We start from the raw sequence: 20,789 nt of genomic DNA on the forward strand, positions 1-20,789 counted from the left end.
AACCCCCCTTTTGCAAAGCTGCAGCTCGCTCTCCCTGTCTTGCTCTCTTTCTGTTTAAGAACAGCGTCGGTTATAATGAAAATACAAAAAAACCCGCAATTATTGCAGGGCTGTGAGGGTTCTGTTGTGTTTGTGTTTCTGTCGTGCCTTCCCGAAATCTAAAGCCCATACGGGAGAAGCACGCAAAATAGCCTCCTCTTTAATCTGAGCCGGTCACATTAGCATACGCTGTAAAACCGTATATGCACGCCAGTGTAGCTTTCTGCCCCTTTTTCTTTTCTTTGAAACCATATAAAATAAAGCACTCTGCCTCAGGGTAACGACAGCCTTACACTTTGAGGAAGCAGTGCGTTTTACTTAGAGCTTCTTACCATCTATTCTGTGTTACTTCTTTTAAAAAATCCAAGTACTAAAAATAAGATGGAGACATCGGTCCTTCAAAAAGCATAACATTTTCTGCGTAATACTTTATTTTTTCCAAAGTGAACTGCAATCAGTACATGTACCGTGTTCAAACTGCAACTTCCGATTCTGTACCTCAAACCATTCAATCCTGAGAGTGACTAAACACAGAAAAATATCATGTTTTTCTTGAAGTATGTATAAAACAGCATACATAAAAGTTGGAATCTTTTCTGTAGTATCCTAGGACAGCAGTAGTTCGTGACTTCACTCTGTCTTGGACAGTGGGCAATTGCAAGTAAGCGTACCTCCCTGAGCACTAATAGGAGTAGCTGTGCTGATGCTCTGTCATCCTGCCTTACTTGCTGCTCAGAATATCAATTCAGCCAGTTAAACCAAAAGTCTGCACTGCACTGCACCAAAATGGAAGCTATTTAAAAAAAAAAAAAAAAAAAAAAAGGCTAGGATCATTGATCAGGAGTTTTATCTATGCTGATCAATTTTTTTTTTAATGAAGTAAAATGGAAATCGGGACTAGGATCAATGCAGATTTTTCTCATGTGAAACTGTCTTTATCATTAGAAAGCTACAGGCAATTGCATGCATGGCAGGACACTCTATGCAGTGACTTTGTGTTATATTAAGCAGAGAGACATGTCCTCGTTTTCTTAGCAAGTCTTTAGTACAAACTGCAGCTTTAAGGAGTGTGGAGTGCAGGCTCAAAACTGAATTTGAGCATTGAACAAAACAGTAACAGAACAAAAAAGTGTTATATTTAAGATGTGTTGTGCTTAGGTCCCAGACCCATAAATGTTGGTGACCTCTACTGCTCTGTCAGAAAAGCAGGAAGATGCTAAGATATTATGCAATTATTCGGCTACTGAAATTCATTTTTCTGGTACAAATTTTAAAGATAATTTGAAAAGCAACAAAAGGTTGATTGACACAGTACCAAAATACATTAAAGAAGATTTTCTTTAAACTGTCTTTTCTGGATGAAGAGAGGAATAGTTTAAAGAAATTAAACACAGTATAAAAACTTGTTCCATACATTTGGCTATTGCTAGTTTGAGGACTGCTGTTCTCAAAAGATAGTGTGTCGTACTACAGAAACTTCAGCTCAGGTAGAGACCCATAATGCCTACATTATACTTAATCAGGAAATACTCTAACTCTCATTTTAGATTAACAGAATAGGCAAGGGACTAAGAAGAGGAGGAAAATAATGAAAAAAAAAAAGTTCAAAAGAAAAAAAGAATCCTAGTTTGAACATATATTTATATACCCAATCCAACCGAACAACTTTTCACATGAATATCCCCAGTGCTCATTTAATGTAGGGCTGTTGTAGTACCATACCACAAAAGAAGATGAACAAGCTATTAACCTTTTTGCTAGGCTCATCAGTTTGGAGCCTGTTCACAGCGCTGCGTGTATTTTACTGCTAGTGTCGGTGCTACCTTCATCACGACGCTGTCATCCTGCTGCCACCTGGGCAACAGGAGGCCAACCACTAGTGCTGAGCTCAATCCCAGAAGATGCGCTTTCTGGAGTAAGAATTGAACTCCTATGTCATGGCACCATGCACGCCACTGGAGCTTGCCATGGTTTTCAATCAAGAAGCTATGAATGAAGAGTCACATTATATTTGTCCTTACTTAAAGCTACCAAGTGCAAATTCTTCAGAAATGCTACAAATCCTTTCTCCAACTGCTAAACACCAGTGCTACTGCAAGTCAATGCCAGGAAGTCATCTGGTTCCTGCAGTAAGAACGAGGTTCCAGCTGCAGGGCTTAGGATGTGCTCGCTACCCTCAAAGTCACTAAACCACTTAACGCGGGGAATACCTGCTACACATAGCAGGTAGATACTCTGCTATCTTACAACCAAAGCTAAAAGCAGCAATTCCACCCCCAGAAATGGGCCATCTAGTAAATAGTACCAACAGTAATATTCTGACCTCAGAGTTTAAGGGAGGGGTTTTTTTACTTTTTTTAAACACAACTGTGAAAAAAGTAAAATTTTCCAATTCATTTGGCTTTCAGTGTGTGCAACTCAAAACGGCTACGGTATTAGCTGGTGCTTTTTCTAGATATTTCATCATAAAATTTAATAGCAAAGCATTGCAAAACAACGTAACGTGTGAACAGTGCCTCTCCTGAAGTGAAGATTTGTCAGCGCATCTTCATGCCTATTAAAGCATCCAGTGGCATATTACTTAGCTCTGACAGAAGTACAATTTAACACCTTAACTTGGGGGCAAGGAATGGAAATGGAGCAGAAAAGGAGCAGAAAAATGGAAAGGAAAATAGAAAGATGCTTCTTGGAACTAAGTTTAAAAAACACAACAATGCTTACGGGATGTGAAAGGAATGAGACTAGCTGTTGAGCTTGAAACACGAATTGAAAAACTGTTTCTCTGGTAAAACTTCAACTGACAATTCAGAAGATATTCAGAGGCAAAAGAAAGAGTCTACCTAATTTCTTTGGAGAAAAATTTAATTCCATATGTGCTGGTGATAGATATCATAAGCACATTTCAAGGTCTTCACGAGATAATTAATGACAGGAAACGCAGGAACATAATTTTAATTCCTCTTTCAGGATCTTGGGGACCAAGACCTCCTTTTCAGTGAGGCTGTCCAATCAGAGGAATAGCACTGGAAATCAGCAGCAGATTTCTAATATTTTTCTAATCACAACCCAGATAGTTAAACTAGAACAGCAGACTGGCAGCCTTTCGTATTTTTAAATCTCATTTGCTACATTTTAAAAACAAGAATTAAATCTGTTTTCAGACTTGCTGTTTCTCCAGTTTTGTAACATTCTGCTGTAATATTTCTGCAAAGAAACAGCTTGCATTTCCAAACTGCGCAAACATGTTGTTATCCTAGGAAGCAACATGACCTAATAAAAGTAGTAGAGGAGAGGGACCTCAGAACACTCAAATTCAAGGACTTGCCCTGGTGTTTCTTGACTGTGAGATGTTAGTAGGTCACTTGATCCCACTGTGCTTCAATTTCCCTAACTATAAAATAAGTATATTCACTGGTTTAAATTAGAGTGGTTATAAGTTGCTTGATTGGTTAACTCTTTCCTGCCTTTGAGGGAAGGGTATTTGACATACCTGAGTCTACTTGGTGAAGTACTGAAGGTTAGGAGAGAAGAAGCATGCATTTAAAACACGTAAGCTCATAGTCGCCTTGACCTGTTCTATTATATCTACCACATTTATTTTACTGTGCAAATTACTACTTGTTCTGACTGATAAATTATCACAGTCCTGATCAGCTCACTTCCTAGATCAGAATCCCTGCTTCCTCAGTATCCGAAAGGAAACCTGCCAGACAGCCAACACTGCAGTTACCTCCCATTCTTCAGTCTCTACTGTCTGATATCTATGAATACAATAATTTTTCTTCTTCCATTCCCTAACAGCCATGCCCAAAAAGAGCAGATGTCTACAAGGTTGGGCTGGCATTGCTGTCACCCTCCCTGCCACAGTATTAGTGTTCAGAAAACAAAACCAGACTCTCAGGATCACCCAAGCAGGTCATTAGGCCCTTTCGAGAAGAACAAAACCTGAGAAAAGCAGAGCCGACTGGAAGAAGCATTAATAAGCCTGAGCTTCCCAATAAAGTTTAAGTAAACCTGCCTCACTGCCACTGTCTAACCAGACCAATGACAGAGAAGCATCTTCACGGTCTCCTCCAAAGTGATCTGTATTTGCCAGAGTAAGTATCTGCAACATCTGATCCAGCCAAACCTAAAGCCACAGCTGAAATCAGCTTCTTCATGATTCAACAGTCTAAGATGTTCCTAAGAATATGAAAACAGTATTATACAAGCATTCCACCTTCTTTTTAAGTTTAAAGACAGAATCTTCCATATCACATGCAGATGAGAGAAATTTTTTTTTTGACACTTAGAACAAATCTTAACCAATAAACTGGCCTAACAAGAGGTTTAAAGAATAATCTTCTGAGGGTGCCACAACTTTTAGGAACTGAAGAATGAGACAGTCAATATGCTGAGGAATCACTCTTTCATTTAGTACGCATTTAAACACCATAAATGGGCCAGTCTTTGAAACAGGACTTGTGCCAACTTGTCTTCTAGCATTAATCTGTTTACTTAACAGAATATATCGGTACTAGTAAGGGGAGTCAGAAGTAATTTGTGGCTTTCCACCATAGGAGTTCCCTTCTCTGTGTTCTGGAAGGGACTGTTAGACTTCCTCTTCCATCTCATATCCCTGCTTTTTTGGTCCTAATGGAGATTGTAGACCCTTAGAGGCACTGGTAGGCTACTGACATTTAAATGCAAATTATAGGATTCTACAATTAAAAAGGATCACATTAGTTCGCATCAGATTACAGATTTCAAACAATCTTTCAGGGATGTTTGGAAATAGGGTTGAAACTTTGTATATAGAGATGGGTTACATGGACTCAGCTCTCTACCTCACCAAAACTATCCTCCCAGAAAAAACCAGAATTTTAGAATAAGAATTTTGGTTTGGTACCTTCTCCTGATAACACTGATGCAAAACACTGCCACAGTGTTACAGAGGTTGTTTTTCCTTCTTACTGGCTAATGCTGCGTAGAGGAAATCACTTATTTTCAATTTGAAATGTCTATTCAAAGCCAGGATGCATTTGAAGGAGCATCCTTTACTGTGAAACTGCATATGACTACGATATGGATATGAATCTCAAGTTAAGTACCACCTTTACATAGCTAGGTCATGCTATGGCCTTGGATTGCACCTGAAAAAAGAAACCCAGCTTTATTCTATTTAAATTGCTCAACTGTTACAGTCATATTTCAGACAGATTAGAAAGTAATAAATAATAGCAGAGAATTAAAGTACAACTATGGCCTGTTAATAATATTAGTAAGAAAATGCATCCTCCTTTTAAGACATTCTTTAAGCTTTCGTTCTTCAGTATATGGATTTTTCATACATACCTCGATATCCTTACTGTAAATCTCATTAGACTGACACAGTAGTTACCATTGTAGTCTTTTTTAAGACTATATCAAATGGCTAAGAATTGAAGCCTGTATCAGCATTATTTAATATATTACTCTAGTAAAAGCAAATGATTAACATAAAGGGAAATAACAGTGGGACAAGGTTCAATCACTCTCAACAATTAAAAAGGGATAACAAAATTTTAACGAACTATTAAATAAGGACTTTTGATAGCTCAGCAAATAATGCAACTAGGATACATATTTCCTAGAAATTAATCACCTTGAGGGAATTACTTCTGTTGTGTCGAGGGTTTTTTTCCAATATAATAAGATAAAAGTCTCTGTATAGCTTATTGGGCAAAGCAATCTGACCTGTTAAGCTTTGTTAAGCCGCGGGTCTCTGCGTCCTGTACTGCGAGTGGCAGTAATCATCCTGCACGGTGACGTGCACACCTGGGCAGACCCCAGGGCATCCGGGAGCCCCATCCCAGGGGACCACACAGCCACCCCTCGCCTCGTCGGGCGACTGTCCCCACGCCCCACCACCACCAGCCCCTCCTCGCTGCAGGGCCACAACGCCCGGTCAAAAGACGCGCAGCTCTTTTGGAACATCATTCCTCTGCGCGGAAAGAAGAAACTGGAGCCTGCCTGTCACATAAATCACTATTAACCTCCAACGTCCTTCCCCGTACCACAACCTCCTACCTTGGGAAAAGCGGTCAGTTTGGGTCGGCTGACATCACCGGGGCTCCCCAAGCAGCACGGGCAGCCCCGACTGGGGCTGGCAGCCACCACCTCGCTTTCTGCGGTAACTCGCAGGCTGGCTCCGGCGCTTTGAAGGGTTTCACTGGTATTGGCTGGAACATGTTGGTACGCTCCGAAACGTTTTATACCGGTCCTGTCCTTCCCTTTCATGACGGGATTTGACAGAATGGCTGCACTTCAGCCAAAACAACAACAACAACAAAAAAAAGGTGTTAACTTCAACTCATCGTTCCTTTCAGTTCCACTAGAACTTCTGGGAATACTTCTCACAAAAGCCATTCCAGGAGTTCAAACTATAGAGTCAAACCTGATCTGAAATTACCTCGACGGCTGTTTGTGGCTTTTATATATAAATACACTACTCTGAGAACTCAGAATTTCTATTTGCATTTATATGTAGATTTGAAATAAATGTTCAAATTCTTTAGCAAAGGGATTTCATTTCTGCGCTTTACAATATGAAAGCTTAAAGAATTATCAGTACAGATACTGTAATCATGAATATTTACTTACAAATATAACATATAATATATACAAAAATATTTTTTCACATTATTAAATATTAAACTAAATAGCAGACCCAAATCTTATTGTAAAAAGATGTACTCAGTATATGAAATAAAAATACACTGCAAGTGAAGATTAGTTGGGCATCAGGCTTGGCTTCCGGACTAAACCATGCCATGAAGATCCATTAGCTGTTTCTTAATTCCAGATTCAAGACTATGACAAAATAATTGTGACAATTTTGCCAGAATTTCAGGACTTTAAGAAACAGAGTTTAGGGGCTTGCCAAAACACAAAAGTTATTCTAGAATAAAGGAGACTGTCTAGTGCAGAAGAATTTTACACGTAAACAAAAATGTTATTGGAGAAGAAAAGCCCACAATATCTAGTCTAGCATAACCCCACATCCAAACACAACTCTTGTGCGTGCCTCTTCTTGTTTTTCTTTAATTCACTTTCAAAGACATGGAGCATTCCAGAATAAACACATCCTCACGTTAATTTACTCCAGAATATATGCATGTATGAACAAGCCCTAGACACATCACTTTTTGATCTTGCTGACCTGACAAATACCTACACTGCATTGTATAAATGTTTTCTTCAACATTTTGTGAAAGATGTTATTGACAAGGTAGCAACAGGAAGCAGAACTGAATAGGGACTTGAGTGAGGATTTAAATGTCTGTCAAACCAGCAACGTAACTAGATGGAAATATTTTCTAGTATTTCCCAAAGTGAACTAATCCTTCAAACTATGCATTATTATAATAATCTTTCACCCGAAACATTCATGTGCTGCAGATAACTACATTCCTCACTAACAGGAAAGTTCTATTCCGTCAGAAAGAGTTAAAAAAAAAAAAATATCCTTGGGTTTGGTCAGAAATGGGCCAAGAAAGGATTTAAGGGCAAACAACACATGGTAGTATCTCCTCTGCCCCCCAAGGATGCTGTAAAGTAGCCAGGCAATACAAGAACCGAAAGACTAAGAACGAACCCTAAACACTTTTATTACTTATGGTAAATCATGGCGGATCACACCCAGGTTTAACCTACCGATGAGCACACGCTATGAAGTTTGAATGATTTGTTGACTAGATTTTTAACTACCTTTTCTCAGAGGAAGAATTGTCGCTCTTCACTCAAAAGACCTAACAATGCTCACAAACTAGGAATAAGTTTGCAATGGAGGAAGAAAGTGACAACTAGTTTTAAGCACAAAGAACAGGGCACATTATTTTGCGGGGCGTGGGGGGGAATTATAATGATATATTTCACTGTGGGTCACTTGTAAGCTCACATCACAAACACAGGCAAACTGCCCTTCACAGGGCTACAGAGACCACAGGAAAGTGTTCTAGGACCAGCAGGGAAATTTGGGAGGCCACAATTCAAGGCCTCATCTAGAACTTGTCCATCTGGATAACTAACATCACCATCACCTTTTTCCAGGGCTGATTCATAGACATGATCTCTTAGCATGGTTTTTGCTCCAAATAAATCTGTTGGATGGCTTAATGTCCAGTAATAAAACTGCAGATCATAGTGATAAAATCCCAACCGCCTCTGCCTATCTGAGGCTGGCATAAACTACCATACTACTCGTTCTCTGGCGTATGCCCTTACCTGCTGAATATGTGAAGATGATGCTAACATCCGAATCTCCATAAACATATAACGAATGGGCAAAAATAATTTTTTTTTTTTAAAAAGTAAATTACTAGTAATAGGCAAAGTTTATTTCAATCACTCCAAAAAGAGGAACTAGAGGGGAAAAAAATCTGAAGCACTTGTAAACCAGTCAAAGACAGAAAAGCATCATTCTTTTCTCTCTCCTCTTTAAACTGTTACAAGGTGGTTTATGCATGGGCTGTTAAGGGTCTGATAATTTAAGACTATTAAGCATTTATCTGCCATTTCAGCTTAATAATTTTGAAAGAGTCCAGCACCATCAGATAAGCAGCTGCCACTCAAATTCTACTTGAAATAGCATTACTTCTTAGAAATTCATATATTTGGAAGGATTCCTTAATAATTTCTATATACAAATAGTCTTTTTTTTTTTTTACACAGCGTCGTCCTACAAAGATAAACTGCATACCTTTGTTATACATCTCGTCGTTCTGTTGTCCGAGTCAGACACTCCAGTCTCTAAAAGTATACAGCTTATAGAGTTATTTTCAAAAGTTCAAGGAAAAGAAGATAATAAGTAAATAATATATTTTCATATATATAAACTTGTATACAGTGAAACTACACAATTACATTCAAGGTTAGGATTAAGACATATATTTCTTGAACACTGATGTCAGTCTTCAAAGATGTTAGTTGACCTTGAGGACAAGAATAAATTTTGCAGTCCTGCATTGTGTCCTCAACTTAGTTCACTAAAGACATCTAAATGTTCTGTGCTTACCTACCATAAAACAGTTAAACACAGATATCCCATATTAATTATATTTAATACTCCTAACTTTGATTTGTGGAGAGGAAAATTAGGTTTCCTGAGAGCTGCTGTAGCTTCCAAACATCATCTTATTCACAAGCAACAGAGATGCTTACAGCATTATGTTTAGATAAAGCAGTGATGAGAACCCTCAGCATATTATTTGTAAAATTAAATCCTGCTGAGGTTTTTTTCCTCTTGCCATTTCATTATTTCTAACTCAGGAACAACAACAGAAGATCATAATATATGTAAGAGATAAAATAATAAAATATATAATGAAACATAATTCAGAATTCTATGTTTTCTACTTCTAAAATAATGGAATTTTTGTAAATACAACTGCTGTGAATGGGGAGAGAAGGCTCAAATACGAGCTTCCCAAAACCGCTGAGATATATACTAACACTGACTTTCAAATAATTAATTCTCTAAAGAAACACCTAAATGCTAAGCTGAAATATTCTTTAAAAAAAGGAAATGATTTCTCAAAGACACATTTTACACTAGCTGTTAGCCTTTGATTTTTCCTGGTTTATGAAAATCCTGGGGTCCCCCTTAATTAATGATCACACATGACACTTCATCTACTCAATGCTGGCAGCAGTCCACGGTGCCACCTCAAGTGTTTGCATTCATTTGCTAAGGTATTTGGTTGTCGTGTTTTAGCTGACTCCACTGAACCTGCCTTCAAGAGCTCTAAATTGTTTTAGAGCTGCCCAAGAGGTCACTCTCCAGCAACCTGATCCGTCTTCCATTCAGCGTACTCACTAAAGCGAGTAACAACACCTTCAGTTCCCAAAAGCAATTTAATTTGCTATGAAGAAAACAGACTGTGCATTCACAGGCTTAACTGGAAAAAAATTCATAGCAACTTTACACGATACTGCACAAGACCACAGTTCCACCTATTATTTAAACTAATAAACGTACAGAATCTTGTAGCTGTCCAAAGGCATTTGTCCTAAGAGGCAATGCTATCCCTTGGTTGTCAGAAAGACCATTTTATAGCTAAATAAGTGTCCTGTGCATATGCGAAAGGATGAAACACCCATCCCACATCAGATTTGTAGCTGTACTCTCAATAATGTCATCTGAAGTCTTGCCACTGATGCTAGCAGAAAGCAAAACACTCCATGTAATCCAGAATAGTTTTCAGAGAAAATGTACGGATATGAGAGTGATCATTTGTTATTAAGGAAATTAAAAAGAACTGTTTCCTGTGTCTATCCTCTAAAATAGTTGGGAAAGCGTCTTTGTGATGCCTCTTCTTCCTCCCTACAAGATTACAAAAAAATTCTGACACTTCTGAAAACAGAACTTCATTTTACAACATTTACTTTCTCACAGTCTAAACTAAAAATAAATTAAATATAATTACACAGTAATAAACTAAGTCTATCACATTATTAAGAATCAGAATAAGTTAATTTCTTTTACGTATGGTATTTGAATGGGTGTGAAAGGATGTATTTGTAAACCAACTGATGAAAGAAACTCAATGCACTGGAAGGAAGAGTACCTGCTTGCATTTAAGTTTAACACTTGTGGAATCCTTTTGTCAAATATAATTTCTAGTTAGTGTTACAGAGCTGAGTAATAAAACTAGAGACCAGACTTAAACTGTGTGGATAAGGAAATTTTCCAAATTTTATAACAATACATTCCAACAGTTTAAAATAAATTACAGTGTTAAAAAAAAAAAAGGGGGCAAAAAACCCCACTCCAAACATACAAACCCACAGTGTTACTGTGAAGTCACCTCCATTCCATCAATAATATCAATATTTATCTTTCATTTCCAAATAGCCAGATACTAAGGCACAAAAACTGTTATTGCCTTTTTCTACTGTTTACACAGAAAGTACTGATGATTCTGCTCTGCCCATTTGCAAGTTGAAGCTGTGTATCTACCTACCTCTTACAGAAAAAGAGCCATAAAATGATGACCATGGTTATGGAGGACAGTGTTGGAAACCACCTGAAATCCTTCAATATGGTATTTAAGGAATCTAGTGAAAAAACATGAATCATACAAATCAGAGATACAACATCAATAAAGTTAGAATCTACAGCAGGATATTTAATTTATACAAGTTTTGGATCCTATGTTTTCTTGAAGGTAAAAATAATAGTCACCACAAACGAAGGACAGACATCCTGAAATCACAGTCTGTAAAGAGCAAAATTACCTCATTTGTAAGAAAACCTGGTTTCTTTTCTCCTGTTTCATGAGAAAACTTAAACACATTATTTATTTGGGCAATATGAATAGAGAAAGTGAGTGCAATGGAGTTACATCAGTAAAATATGCTATGTGTGTTTGCAGAATCAGCATGAGAAGAGTAAGGTAGTGATTTCAATCTTAATGAAAGAAACGCGTAACTAGTACAAGGAAAGAGAGGCCTGCACTTAAGTTTTTCTATCCCTTACAGAACCAATCCAAGTAATTATATTAAAACACAACTGGTGACTTGCACAGTACTTGTCCACTCAGCATTCAGCAAGAGGAACTAAAAAATTTGCCACTGGACATACAAAAACCAGCATCAAGTTTAAGTAATACAGTTTTACGAAGATTTAGTGACAACTTTAATGATAAAGTTGTTAAGAAGATAAAGCATCATGAGTGAGATTAGTCAGAAGTCTTGATTTTCAAACCAATAGCCAATCTTTTATAAATTTGGCACCTAATGAAATCAAGCATCAATTTTGGTTTATACTGAGCAAATAGTATATTATCTCCAGAGAAGTGCTGAATATCCTAACAGTGAGATTCAGATCCTTTACTCCCTTCCTCTCTCACTCTGCACTTCATCTGTAAATAACCGTTTCCACATTATTTATAAGCTCTAATATGATCCCTGTGGAGATCTCTCTCAGATCTCCTACACATGCCTTACATAAAATGTTGCCTCTCCTCATCACCACACAATCAGCTCAAGCTCAACAAGACTACAGAGATGTATATTTAGCTGTAAAAGAATGAAAGTTAGCACAGCTTATGTTCAGTTATATCATCCTGAAAAATACTTGAGTGAAGAACGGAGCAATTAGTTTGTGCTGAACTGCATGCTGTCCCAATTATGTTATCAGTATTCAAGCCAGATAGATACTTAAAACTAGGTTTGATAGTTATACCCAAAAGCAATGCAGGCGGCATGTCCTTATCTATCCAATGACTCTCTGTTTGCGCCTTCATTAGCAACTGCCTGCCACCGAGGCCGATGGCCAGGACAACACCTTCAACTCTGAGCTCAGTTCTACTCCTCATACTGACACTACCTCCAAGATACTTTTTCAAAATACTACCTCAAATAAAGTCCTTCCTCTGATTCCAACTAAAACATTAATTGAGGCTATTTTGATGTCCGAACTCACACTTGCATAACAACTCTCAATTCTTCACAGCACTTAAAGAAGTAGGGGTTCATACTGCTTGCTAGTTTGGGGTGGGGGGAGAGGGGCTGCTCGTTTAATAGCTTTTCAGTGAAAGTTTCCCAAGTTGGGTATCACAGACAGTTTGTATCTGCAGTAAACTTAGCCAAAGCCATAAACAAACCTATGACAAAAGAAGAGATTTCTAGATAGGAGGATGACCATGCTGCAACAGTATTAACTCAGGGCAAAGAAGATCTAGATTTCATTTCAACATCCATCACAGATTCTCCCTGTACCCTTGACCAAGTGATTTAGTTTCACAGTGTCCATTTCCTATATACATACATGATAGATCATCTCCAAATGTACGGTGAGGACAAATGGAAGACTGCTAAATACTCAGATAATCTTTCAGTATTAAAGGTCTTTCATAGACAGTTACAACATACTGCCTAAATATAAATTAAATATTAAGTAGCCAAACCACTGAGGAATTTTATTGCACTCTATTGCATTGCAGCAAAAATTCAGAGGTGTAAACTCATCTTCCATGCTTTACTGAACATAACCACACAGAGCTGAGGAGGACTACAGACTTTTTTCAGTGAGTTCTTAAAAACACTGAACACTTTCTCTTATTTTCATGGATGAGAAAAAACTCAAAACTGTTCAAGGGGCCTTTATCCCAATTTTTAACCTACATACATTCTGGTCAATTTTCAGAACATAGACTTGTCAAGCATGAAAGTAAATACATGACTGAGGTCTGAAGGAACTCCAGCCCCAGCTAGCCTCACTCTTCTGTCCGACCTCGTGAAACAACTCCTACTTTTCTTGCTTACCTTCCACATCCCATATTCTTGGCTCCTTGTGTCAAGATGACCCCTATTAATTTAATTCCATTTCCAGATCTTTTCAGATATAAAACTGAATTGTAACTGCTTAGTTAGATTTCAACTAGGGTCTCTTAAAAAAACAAACAAACAAAAAACCAACCCCACACTCTTCAGAACACACACAATTTTTGTGTTAAGTGAATGTAAAGTTTCTGTATGCATTGAGCAACACCTAGAGCATCTCCTCAAATCCCCACACACAGAATTGTAGAATCATTTAGGTTGGAACAGACCTTCAAGATCAGTGTTTCCAGAACGCCATAAAAAACCTCCAGTATTAGGGGCTTTTTTTCTACAAACACCTTTTCACAATTCTGTTTCTGTCTTCTATGAGCTCCTAATAACAAGCACTGAACTGAAGAGTTTGTTTTATCTATATGCCCACTATTTAAATATGAAAAACATCAGTGACGCTAACAGCCCTGCTTTCTGTAGGGAAGGAGTTCCAAACTTACTTTACTCACGCACGAACGCTGGCAGTAGGACCTCACCCGTTGCACTACCAGAACTGTTTCCAATCCTGCTCCACAAAACCCAAATCCCAGTGCAATGCCCTTATCTCTACCCACTGTCTTATTGCACGGGCTCGCTTGCCTGCATGGAGGAGCCGCCCATGACCAACAACTGTTGGCCTTCTTACCAACAAGGTCCTGCACAGGATGATAGCGTGGAACGCAGTGATCAGGTTGCAGAGAAAGCGGCTCCCATGTAACAGCAGCAAATCAGGCCAATCCACCGAGCAGAGGAACAGCCTGCATAAAGGCATTTAATTTGTGCAGACTGAATTGGGAGCTGCCATTTCTGCACACTACTTTGAAGTGTACCACTAGTGACGTTAGTACCACAGTTTAGAAACCTCTGCTCCAAAAACATAAAACTCCTCCAGAAAAGATGAGCAGAACAGACCTATTAAACATTCTGAAATGAAAACTCCGTAGAAGACACCGAAACGCCATTGCCCAGACTGCTGGTGTCATTGTATTTCTCTACAGAATTTAAATCTTGCAGTCTAAGGTACATAGCCTTTTACTTATTAAGATGACTATCAAAACATAAAATCTTATGCTTCTGGCTGCACAAGTCTGCTTAAAGGCAGAAAAACATAAAAGCAAGGAATTTTAATCTCAGTCATTTTTTTCAAAGGAATGCTAAACAGGAAGCAAAACAAAATTTAAAAGCTTTTAGAATTGTTTCAGTGCAGATTTCAGCAGAAACATCCAGATCGAGTGCTTAGCTAGCATGACTGGAAATTAAAAATTAAGAGATGGGGAAGAAACTGCTCCCTCACCCATCTTTCCAATGTGGCAGCATTTCCTATTTCCTAACAGCTTGTTCTACTGTCTCTCTCTCACCTTTGTAAACAGAATTTAAATCAAAGAATGCTGCTATTCTTTCTGTTCTACAAAAGCAGGCATTACTGATACAAGTGTGTGTTGCTTGGGATGCTCTTATTAACTTTTTCCTTCGAGATACCACTCTTTTTTCTTGTTCTGGGTTTCTTCATTGGGTGCACAGGTAGCGTCCAAGTGAATGAGATATCAACTGTGGAAAAAAGTAAATGGCATTTTTGTTCCTTTTTTTTTTCCTAGTTAATTTCTGCACTGTTCTTTTTTTTTTGTCAGTCCTTCCTGGTAAGACAACAAATTCATGCTCTTATAAAAGAGGTATGAGTAGTTGTTGCCAGGTGACTGGCATATAACTGATAAAGCGTCCAATTAGCCAAATCTTCTCATAAGCATAGCTATATTATGGAAGTAACAAAGAAAGAAGAATAAAAAATTGTTTTCTGGTTCAAGGTCCCCTTTGATTTGGATTTGCTTTTATTGTTACTTTGATTGCAGTTTTGCTTTCCTTCCCTATTGCAGAGAAAGCAAATACCTATGTTTTCTTCCACAGCGTCTAGCTTGCAACACCCGTCTCCTTAATTAACCACTCCATAGTGTGCAGAGAGGGTTTGAAAGACTTAAGGCCCTGTTCTGCTCTGACCTACCATGCTAAACCTACTGACGTCAGGTGAAATTAGGTCAGCATAAAAGTGCTAGTGAAGGGGAATAAAATCCTGTCTCTCATTTCTCTCCTTGAAACAGCAACCAAATCAGGGGCATTATTTTCAGTCTTCCATCCTGTATGGTTGCGGTAACTTGGATTTTCTTCTACTTAGCTGAGCAAGTGTGGGGGAGGAGGAGGAGGAGGAGGAGGAGGAAAAGGTACTAATCTCTTTAGAAAGCAGCACTTGACACCAAGTGTGTAGGTGATAATGACTACTTCTAGGGAACTGACATAATACCAAGCATTTACAGTATAGTGAAACTTTGCTGTAAGAGGAGCGGAGGTCCACTGAAGCGACTAATTCATGATTTTTATTCTATCACACCATAAGAAAGCCACAGTATGATTAACTCTAAACTGATTCTACAGTTGTTCAAACATCCATAGTGAGAAATGACAGTGGTGTATCAGCCCACTTGGGTGACCAGAAGAGAAGGTACAGTTCACCTTTCTTCAATTCTCCAGAAAGACTGAAAATGTCAGCTATTAAATTAAAAAAACAGAAAGGAAGTACGCACATTCTTCTGTGCAGAAAGAAAAAAACCTCAAGTGTGGCAAGTAGCAAATACACAGGAAGCAAATTTAAAATTAATCACAAGATGAACATTCCCCTGCTCCCCACACGTGTCTCTCCTACATAATTAAGCTAAAACTGTCCTTACAGAGGGAAAGAAAGCTGCAATAGCTTTATTTACATATAAACAATTATTCAACTGTAAACATAACTCACACACATACGAGTTATTGGAGAAAGCATCAACACAGCTATAGCTATCGACTACACTTTAGATCTGCTCTTCAGATGCCAAGTAGCAATTACAGTCTCTTTCACCTTGGGAATTCTTAAATATTCCCCTCTTTATTTGGACTAACTTGTGTCATTCCTATTTCCAATACACTAAAAACTGTCTCAGGTTTTGGATTTGGTTTTTTTTAGCCTGGACCAAGGCATATTTGCACAAAGTGTGCCTGAGCAATAGTACAAAACTAAAAATTAACTAGGAACATGCAACTTTGTACAGCCTACCATAAAATGCCACTAATGGTACAGCAGTACTGCCTGAACCATGTCCTCTTTTGAAATCTACAGATGTTTGCTGGAGAATTGTACACGTTTCACCACAGCAAATCTCCAAGTAAAACCAAGTGAAAATACTAATGCAAGACTCTTTGCTAAAGCATGACTTGTTTCAAGGCAGAATTTCCCTCTGATCCTTCCTATTTTACTGTTCAGATATTGCTTTTGCCCAAGATATTGGCCTCCATTCTTTACTCCCAACTTGCATCTCTAAGTTTTTATTGCACTATTGTGTTATTTGGCACATGAAGAATGAGGTTAAGTGGTAAATTATTACCTTATCTTTGCAAGATGAATTAGGCCTAGGCACAAAGGTGCCAAAAGTAATTATCATATTAGATGAGGCATGGTAAGAATCACAAAGTTAACCTCTGCACAACTATTGCACGTAGAGCTGTATATTTGCTCAAGCTCGTGAAGTTTCCATACACTCAGGTTCCTCATTCGTAAGTGACAAATAAGCCTTGTCATCCACATTAATGTCTTTGTGAGAGTCACACTGCTCCGTTATCCAAGAACAATCTCATGACAGACAAACTGTGTGAATCTGCTTCATTTAATTTTTCTGCTTGGATACAGGTTCTACAGGTTCCTTGCAATGCTGTTTTACAATGCAAACCATCAAGTATTTTAATTTTGAAGCTAAGTAGCTCTTTTAGCCAGCAAACGTACCAGAGAATGGAGCAGTTCTAACAACTGCCAGAGAGAGCAGTGCCACATCCTCCTCCTCAGATGCAGGCTCCCCCTGCTGCCCATGTGTGACCAATGGAGCTTGTTTTGACCTCAGGAAAAGACATTTCAGAAAGCAGTTATCTATGGAAAATTTATTTCAGTCTTCCCTAAGCTCCATTTGAAAAAAAAGCTTCTGCTCTTTTTTCCTTCCATAGCCAGCTCACTGCAGGACTAAATGCAAGAAAGAAGTGATTGTCAGGGAGAAGGAAATGGGATTCTTTTTCTGCTTTTATCAACAAATATTCCTTCATGGATCTTAATTTCAACTACAGGACATTACCACTGCCCAACTGAAAGCATGCTGACAGCCAATCAGCTACAGGAAATAAGAAAATCTTGAATGGAAGCTAACTGATGCAAATCTCAGATTTGCAAATTTAAGATCACAAAGACACAGAACTTTTGATTTTGCTTTCTGCAATAATGACTTCTCTTAAAACAAACAAACAAACAAACAAACAAAACCCCACAGGTTAGGGGAATTACGAAGAACTGAAGCTTTTCCTTTTGTCATGGTTTAACCCCAGCCAGCAACCAGAGTACCACACTGCCACTTGCTCACTCCCCCCCTCTATGACAGTCAAAACCAGCACACCTTTTCATGCAAATGTAGTTGACAGTGCATTAACCACAGAACATTCATAGGGTATTAAAACCACATGCTAAAATTACATGCAATCTTATGCTATGTTTGCTGTCCCTGGAAAGAATGGAGCACATCTACTATATAAGTAGTTCTTTTAACAAAATCAGCTACTGATCCCATTTTTTAAAGTTCAGATAGGCAGCTAGTGAGGAATGCAACTTCAAGCACTCCCACTAATCTAAGTGTTTCTCCTTCAACCTTAGCATCAGCTTTATGTGGTTCATTGGCTTCTTCCACCCTAGAGCTGTGGCTTCCTTGCAGCCCAGGTTGGACTCAGATCAGCTCAAAGATGAGCGAGTGCAAGAGCCAGTGCAAGGCAGGACTGGGACCATAACTGCAGGAGAAGTTGAAACCAGAAAGGCCAATATCCAGGGTTTTTTATCAGTCGAAGCTGTGATGGAACAGCAGCCCATGTCAAGCCCACCAGACCTTACAAACATGACATTGCTCAAGGTAAATAATTACCTTCCACAAAAAAGTAATTATTCCATCAATAATGATTCCTCTCTGACCGCAGAGTTTCTCCAATTTCAAGCTATTAAACTCAGTTGTAATGTCCCAGTGGAGCACATCTATATGTAGTGCATGTTTGCTGTGCAAATCAAACATAAATCACTTTTGCTCAGGAAACTATATGGTTTGCACAGGTGCCAAAAAGTGAATTTCCATATCTCTCAGAAGTTATAGCCTCTTTTTCTAGTTAGCTGTCACACTTTTTTACTAATTTTTCCAACAACAGCAAATAAAAAATATATTGGGATAGTCTCAACTGTTAATGAAGTTATGTGCTCCCAGCTGTTAATATGTTCCTCTCAGCACCTTTTATACCATGTATTTATAAGCACCACTTGGATCAGAAAAAAAAAAAAAAAGTCAATTGCAAAATCTATAATAGTTCTCAACGGGGCTGCAAAACTGTTAAAAAGGTTCCCTAAATCCTATTTTTTAAATCCTATTTTAAAATTGCTACACTAATATCAGTGATAGCGAAACAGTTTCCCAAAAGCCAAAGAAATGTCACACTGGTGTTTAAAAATCCAAACAGTTAAGAAGCAGTTAAGCTATTACACACATTTTTTGGGAGGAGAAGCCAGGAGTACTGGAGGTGATGTGGCTGCTTTTCTAAGAGTAGCTGCTAAATTAACTCTACGCAGCAGACTCTCTCTGTTACAGAGGTGCCTGCACAGAGCCAAATTTCACTGCCCTGTCATGAGGGTCTTTGGACTGGGCAGGTCCTCCTGTCAGGTTAAAGCAAGAAGTTAACATTTGTACATTGTAGTCTAGTGTTGTGACTCACTCATTGTGACTACTAAGATTTTTGACAGATTTGGGGTGTATCTCGCAGCCAGGCACCATAATCTTTCTGTGAATTCCGCTTTGCCCTGCCACTGAAGAGATTAGAGGCAAAGTATTCTCTGATGACAGGAGGAACGTAAGAGCCACTCTAAGCACAGAACAGCAAAAAGATGGATGAGCTTTTAAAGCTTCTCCTGCATTTGAGTTTGGGTTGTTCATAGTTAAACTGCTTTAAATTGAATTAAAGAATACTATGTATTGTATACAGATATTGTAAAATACAAGACCGAGTAGCAGCCTGTACAAATTCCTAAACACCGAAATTAATCCATCACCTTGCAAGGTCACTATCAACACCAGAGATAGTGATAGAGAGCAGCTCTGGAAAAATAATAGGTGATGGAAAGACAGAATGAGTAAATAAATCAACAGCTAAATATTGCTTTCTAGGAGATTATATTTTTGTTTAGATTATATTCTGCTATGTGAGATATCTTTTCAGTAGGGAACAAGGTCATGAATAATATTGCACTACCCAACTAATAGCAAATAAAATACAGAAATTTAGCATAGTGGATAGAAAGAAATTTGCTAATTTTTTTTCTGTATCACTCACATAAAACAATGAAACTATATAAACACTTCCTCATATAACATTCCTCTAAGCGCATATCTTTTCTGATATGCATGTTCCATTCTAAAAATATTTTCTGTTTCTCCCTTTAGCCATCAGCTGAAATGAATATCCCCTAATCCTTTCCAGGTATAAAATTAAAATCAGAAGAGAAATGCAATTTCAAGAGAGTCCCAACAGCCCTTCTGAAATCCGCTGTGCTGACACACAGATGTCAAAAACACATTAGGAGATTTTTGACCTTTTGCTCTTTCAAATCAGTTGCAGTAAAGACATAGGTCATCTTGCAATAGGAGTTCTCCCCGTAAGAGAGTTCGCATAAAGCATTAAGAATTTCTTCTAGGAGAATTTCCTTTTATTCCTGAATAAGAGTTAAAGCACTACTTTAGAAAAAGATAAAAAACACAAAAATGAAATTTTAAAGCTCTATTAGAAAGAGCTATTAAATCCTGGATTGCAGAATTACTCAAAATCTACAAATGGTATTGTGGTCAATAATGTCTCATCTATCAAAATTCACACAACACAACTCCTGCACCAAATGATTTACAGTCTAATTTACAACAGACCCTTATACGTTCATTTAACAAACAATTAGAGGTAGAAAATAGCAGAATAATCCCTGTGAATATACTTAAGACATGGAAAGAATCATTGAGATCTCAAGGCACAGTTCTTTTTCTTCAAATTAAGTTTGTGGGTGCTGGCTTCTTCTGTCAGGTGGCTGGAGATAGGACGAGAGGAAATGGCCTCAAGTTGGGGCAGAGGAGATTTAGGTTGAATATTAGGAAACATTTCTTTACTGAGAGGGTTGTCAGACATTGGAACAGGCTGCCCAGGGAAGCGGTTGAGTCACCATCGCTGGAGGTATTCAAAAAGCACGTAGACAAGGCACTTCAGGACATGGTTGAGTGGGCATGGTTGATGGTTGGACTCAATGATCTTGAAGGTCTTTTCCAACCTAAATGATTCTA

The 20,789-nt window shown here is 38.2% G+C and overlaps 1 protein-coding gene across 14 annotated transcripts in view; it reads right to left on the reverse strand.

Annotated features, from left to right (window-relative positions):
- Positions 1 to 20,789, reverse strand: part of ATP2B2 (ATPase plasma membrane Ca2+ transporting 2) — a 442,871-nt gene that overhangs the window by 258,808 nt on the left and 163,274 nt on the right. The window lies entirely within an intron of this gene.

This window comes from Harpia harpyja, chromosome Z (genome assembly GCF_026419915.1).
Source record: "Harpia harpyja isolate bHarHar1 chromosome Z, bHarHar1 primary haplotype, whole genome shotgun sequence".
NCBI classification, from domain to species: domain Eukaryota; kingdom Metazoa; phylum Chordata; class Aves; order Accipitriformes; family Accipitridae; genus Harpia; species Harpia harpyja.